The sequence below is a fragment of the Octopus bimaculoides genome, chromosome 11 (genome assembly GCF_001194135.2).
Source record: "Octopus bimaculoides isolate UCB-OBI-ISO-001 chromosome 11, ASM119413v2, whole genome shotgun sequence".
Classification (NCBI taxonomy): domain Eukaryota; kingdom Metazoa; phylum Mollusca; class Cephalopoda; order Octopoda; family Octopodidae; genus Octopus; species Octopus bimaculoides.
In genome coordinates this window covers 39,058,911-39,064,910 of record NC_068991.1, presented here as the reverse complement: position 1 = coordinate 39,064,910, position 6,000 = coordinate 39,058,911, and the positions used below count along the sequence as shown (strand labels likewise).

General features: G+C 35.2%; 2 protein-coding genes across 12 annotated transcripts in view; both read left to right on the top strand.

The window, feature by feature from the left end:
• The window catches only part of LOC106883096 (proteasome subunit alpha type-6), a 267,726-nt gene that overhangs the window by 95,891 nt on the left and 165,835 nt on the right, over positions 1 to 6,000 (top strand). The window lies entirely within an intron of this gene.
• LOC106880241 (AN1-type zinc finger protein 3-like) overlaps positions 1 to 6,000 on the top strand; it is a 74,530-nt gene that overhangs the window by 11,540 nt on the left and 56,990 nt on the right. The window contains exon 1 of one of the 11 annotated variants that reach the window (XM_014931354.2): positions 2,147 to 2,369. The exons of the other annotated variants lie outside the window; for them this stretch is intronic. The gene's annotated coding sequence lies outside the window, so the exon portion shown is untranslated. Of the gene's footprint in view, positions 1 to 2,146; positions 2,370 to 6,000 lie in introns of those variants that run through there. 11 annotated transcript variants of the gene reach the window in all.

Here is a 6,000-nt window from a genome sequence, read left to right as displayed (position 1 = left end):
ATATATATATATACACGTACATTATACATATAAATATATGTACATTACTTTTGTATATGTAAAATGTCCGTATAGTTGTGTGTGCATTAATTGTATTGTGTTTTCTTTATCTAATATATATGCGTGTTTGCTAAAGTGTTAAAAGCATTATGGTATGGTACTGCATTTGTTGAGTATATAAATAGTTTGGCTGCTAATTTCTCTCGGATCAGTCAAATCATGTAGACAACTGATGAGAGCCCATTAAGTCTTGAAAGTTAACTAAGGCTGTTTATGATTTTCTTTCAAGCCACAGAAAAATTGCTAAAAGTCATGTTTGTACATCTGCTACAAAGCTTTACATATACACAAGATCTTGACATCGTGTGGATTGAGATCTCCATTGATAGGTTTCGAAAATCAAATATGACTTTTTTTGTTTTTCTTTTTTTTCCAGTCTACAGAGACTTAGTAATATTTGCCATGTTTCTATGTCCAATATTTAGCTTTATTTATTGTATTGTATATATGCTTGTTATATTGTGTTCAATGTATGTGAATATATATGTATATATATAATAAATAGTTTTAACAAATACGTATAGGCCGATTAGTAAAGGCCCCTTCGATCATGAATGACCATGGGATTGTACCTAGAATGTTCTCCAAGCACAAATCTTAACAAGGTTGTTTATGGAAGACCAACAGTCACCCATGCATACCAGCCTCCTCTCTCCATACCACCAATATTATCCAAGGGAAAGGCTAAGGCCAATACAGCTTGATACCAGTGACATTGCAGCTCATTTCTACAGATGAGTGAACTGGAGCAATGTGAAATAAAGTGCCTTGCTCAAGAACGCAATACACAGCCTGGTTCAGGAATCAAACTCACTACCTCAGGATTGTGAGCCTGACACTCTAAAAAAAAAAAAAAAAAACTTTTGACGTGTACATATGTGTGAATGGATTTGTAATAAATGTGGTATATTCTATTATGTATGATATGTTTTGTGTGTATGTGGTGGTCATGATCATTTTAGCATCCATTTTTCTACATTTGCTTGGGTTGACCAGAATTTGTTCAGTCAGATGCCCTTCCTGTCACCAATCCTCATTGGTTTCCTAGCAACATATTTTTCCAAGAATATTGGAAATAAATGATACTGCTTAAAAGGTGGTGACAGTCGTTTACAACTATATAATGTCAAGACAAGGGTCTTCACATACATGCACCCAGGCGTGCGTGCACACACACATACATATTCATATCTACACACATGTACACGTGCAGTTCCTGTATACTAAACTCTCAAGTAAGACTGGTCAGCTTAGAGCTATAGTAAAGCGCACTTGCCCAAGTTGCTACACTGTAGAACTGAACCCAAAACCCCATGGTTGGGAAACCACAATTTGTGTGTGTGTATCATCGTTTAGTGTCTGCTTTCCATGCTGGCATGGGTTGGACGTTTTGACTGAGAACTGGCAAGCCAGGAGGCTGCACCAGGCTCCAATCGAATAGATATATAGATACCTTTTCTCATCACTCTTTTTAATGTCCATCATTCATGCTGGCATTAGTTGGATGTTAACTTACAGTTCATTATATGAACGTAAGATATTCTGTATGATTTGATGTGTGTATGGTATATATTATGTAACATCTTATATATGTTATATATATTATCTCGTACACACACATATAATATTACTCATGTAAATCATATGGAGTGACATTTTTATTTTATATATTATCTGTTACATACAATGTATATTACGTTATGTATGTGTAATATTCAATAGTTGTATTTATAATTATACATACACATATTGTAATGTGTGTGTGTAAAAACCGGCTTGAGTGCTTATGTGAATGGAAAACTGTCATATTTCGCCCACATCTTTCCGTAATGAATTTAGAATGTTTAGTGAGGTCAGTGTTGTTATTTTTGTCTTTTGTGAGTAGAAATGTTATGAATGATTTTGTTTCTCTCGACATGTTTAAAAAGCACTTGTCCTCTCTTCCTTTCTCTCTCTCTCATATATCTCTATATATATTTATATATAAAACCTCTAAAATACATTTTAAAAGATAGACGGGAAACGTTTTATTCAAATTAATCTTACAAACATTAGGTGGTGTTTAATTAAGCGTTTTAAGGGGAAAACATCAACCGATGTTAATGAAGGTAGCTCAGTGCATAGGAATATTTATTGTTCCACATTATACTAAACACACACAGAGACCAGGAGTATCAAGCAGTACTCTCTCCTTCTCGCCTTATATGCTCTAACAACTCGACACTTCCTATTACCATGGTTGCTGGTTCTGTGTCACACTGAAGATTTGCTGCCAAAATGTCTGACCAGTTGTTGGTTATTTAAAAACGGTTAGTAGCATCGGTTATCTTGTACGGAGACATTTCTTTTTTTCTTTTCTGTCTTTTGAATCTTTGTAATCGTAGCATTATTGTTGTTGTGAACTCTAGTGTTGAAACAGACTCCCAATTTCGTTGACTTCCAGTATTTCCGTTTCGGTAAAGTAACGAATGCCGTCAACTTCATTTCTCTTCATATCTGATTGTAACTTAAAAAAGAAAAAGAAAAAAAAGAAAGAGAAAACAAATTCATTCTACTTTAAGATGGTGTTTATTTTAGATTTATTTGGGTTATGTTATAATTTGAACTGCGGAAATTGAAAGAAAGTAATTTTTTTTTTTTTTTTTGTGTGTGTATATATGTCAACTTATATCTTTTGACCCAGTAAACAGCCAATCTATCTAAATTTGTTTGAATAGTAAATTATTTTTAATGTTTGTAACTATTTGAAATGAAGAGGATACGCTTTCGTTTTCGGTTTTCAATTCTCGCAGTTAAACTACATTAGTAACCTTTTATTTCTCCCACTCCCATCGTGGTCATTATTCAAAGCATGTGTGCGTGCGCACGCGTCTGTCTGTAAATGTATTTTTGACACTGATGTCCTTTCGGTGCTGAGTCAACGTACCTGTTATTAAAATCATGATTTGTCACACGATCCCATTTCGCTTTCTTCCCTGAATACCGAAGTCCTGTGCCTTTAAACAAAATAAGGAATAATAATAATAGTCATCGTACACATTCATCTCGCTCTTCTTCTAACCCCCACCTCTCACTCTCTTTCTGAAGGTAGTTGCTGTATATTATTACTCTTTTCCATCTGATTATTATATTACGTACTCTCTTTCTTTCCATCTCCCTTCTTCCATTCTATTTCCACCCTGATATCGTTATGTCTTTATGCTGGTTATTCACACACCGCCTGGTCTGGCCTCCTGCTAATAATGCAAGTCTCAGTCCTTGACAGCTGTCTTGAGAACTTGTCGTGTTTCTTCCACTGACAGTGGTCGACTCCGAGCAGCATTATTAATACCTGCATTTTATTCTTCTCCCTCTCTATTTTTCTTCTCCTTCCCTTTATTTTTGTTCTCTCTCTCTCTCTATTTTCATTCTGTCTCTCTCTCTCTCTCTATTTTCATTCTGTCTCTCTCTCTCTCTCTCTCTATTTTCATTCTGTCTCTCTCTCTCTCTCTCTCTTTTTTCATTCTGTCTCTCTCTCTCTCTCTCTCTATTTTCATTCTGTCTCTCTCTCTCTATTTTCATTCTGCCTCTCTATTTGTTTTCATTCTGTCTCTCTCTCTCTCTATTTTCATTCTGTCTCTCTCTCTCTCTCTCTATTTTCATTCTCTCTCTCTCTCTATTTTCATTCTCTCTCTATTTTCGTTCTCTCTCTATTTTCGTTCTCTCTCTATTTTCGTTCTCTCTCTATTTTCGTTCTCTTTCTATTTTCGTTCTCTTTCTATTTTCGTTCTCTCTCTATTTTCATTCTCTCTCTATTTTCATTGTCTCTCTCTCTCTCTCTATTTTCATTCTGTCTTTATTTTCATTCTGTTTCTCTCTCTCTCTCTCTCTTTCTCTCTCTCTCTCTCTCTCTCTTTCTCTCTCTCTCTCTCTCTCTCTCTCTCTCTCTCTCTCTCTCTCTCTCGCTCTCGCACGCACGCACGCACGCACACAAAATTACAAATAGGTTACTGCCTGCCAAGCCACTATATTCATAAATACTAGATTTCCCTTTCGAAGACCAATAATTTAAACTAGCTTATAAATACAGTGGTTGGAATTTCTCAGTAAAGATATATACTGGGAGAAAAATTACAGCATGAACGAGACTGTGTGAATGTGGGGGGTGGGGATGTTGTTTTTTTTTCTTTAGATATTTGTACTTTTTTGTGTTTAGTTAGAATGGAATACTTTGTAAAACAATATAGGTTCAGGAAATTTTTTACGAATTGAAACTGAATCTTATGTTGATATAAAAAGGGAGAAAAACGAAACTCGGTAGTGATTTCTACATCAGTTTGAAAGTTTAAAATACAGATTTATTTGAAACCAATTTTCTGTTGTTTATGGCTTTTAAATGTAGGTCTTGAATTGTCTTATTTAAAATACTTTTCTGCACATCAACATCATCTGTGTTATCTGAATCTTTGAATACAGTTAAGCTTTAACCTGTGCCTCCATAGTTATTACTGTCAGTCAGCTATTGGGTTGCATTTATTGATCAAGGCCAGATATATTGTGAGAGGATTGTTTTTTTTTTTTGGTGTAATAGAAGTTTTCTTGAATAGATGATGACTGATTGCTTTAAAATGTGCATATCAATCATAATGTAAAAAAATATACGTATGCTTTATCTTTTACTTGTTTCAGTCATTAGACACTGGCCATACTGGAGCACCGCCTTGAATTTTTCAGTCCAATGAATCAACTTCAGTACTTTTTGTTAAGCCTGGTACTTATTTCTATTAGTCTCTTTTCCTGAACTGCTAAGTTACAGGGACATAAATACACCGGTTGTCAAGCGGTGTTGGGACAAACACATATGCACCACCCCCACCCCTTAGTTTCCATCTACTGAATCCGCTCACAAGGCTTTGGTTGGCCTGAGGCTATAGTAGGAGATACTTACCCAAGGTGCCACACAGTGAGACTGAACCCAGAAACATAAAGCTGGGAAGCAAGCTTCTGACCACACAGCCACATCTGTGCCTATATATCATATATCAACTCTTTGGGCATCATGGTCTCTGCAATAAAAAAGGTCAATTTGAAAGTGTGTGTGCATACACAAGTTCACAATCTTAGAATTTTTGATTTTAATCATTTAATCAGAAGGTTTGAGCATTACCCACAATCCTTTTCACGGTCTCTGAGATTTGTGGATGGGAATTGAGTGAGAGGAGCGGTCTCAAACCAGACCTGGTCCGAATGGTGCTAGAAGCACCCTGGTGATGTTAAACCAGGCAATGGATTATATCTACCACCCAACTAGACCAAGGTGGGATTTGAATACAAAAGCCAGAATAAATACCACAGTTGTTCCATTTCACTGCTCTGGATTGATACTTTTGTTTTTTCTTGACTGCTGAAAGAATTAAAAGGTAAAATTAACCATAGCAGGATTTGAACTCTGATTCACAATGTTGGAACAAATCCTATGAAGCATTCTGTCCAATGCTATAATGACTCTGCCAATTCACCTTGTAGTGTGTGTTCAATATTCTCCATATTTTGTGCTAGGGGTTAGACAGTTGTGGAAATGGATTGCGAATGTGAATTTTTTTTTTTTAATAAAATTATTCCTAATTGAAGACCAATGAAAAGTTTAGCTCTTTAGCATTCACATTATTGTCAAAAGTAATGCTTATTTATTCACATTGTTTTGAATTAATCGTGCATTATTTTGGTGAAGTAACTGTTAAGTTTTAGAATGATATTGTGGGATTGGTGTGAAAGGCCACATCCGGCCAGTTTGATCATGAAACAATATTATAGCCAGTTTAAATATAAAAGAGTTAAATGCACATTCTACTCACAAATGTTACACTCAAAGACACACAGGCATAGTAAAATAAAAGATTCAATTATGTAAATCTGAATAAAGTAACTTTGTTTCCTAGGGGCTGTCTGCTTTATTAGAAA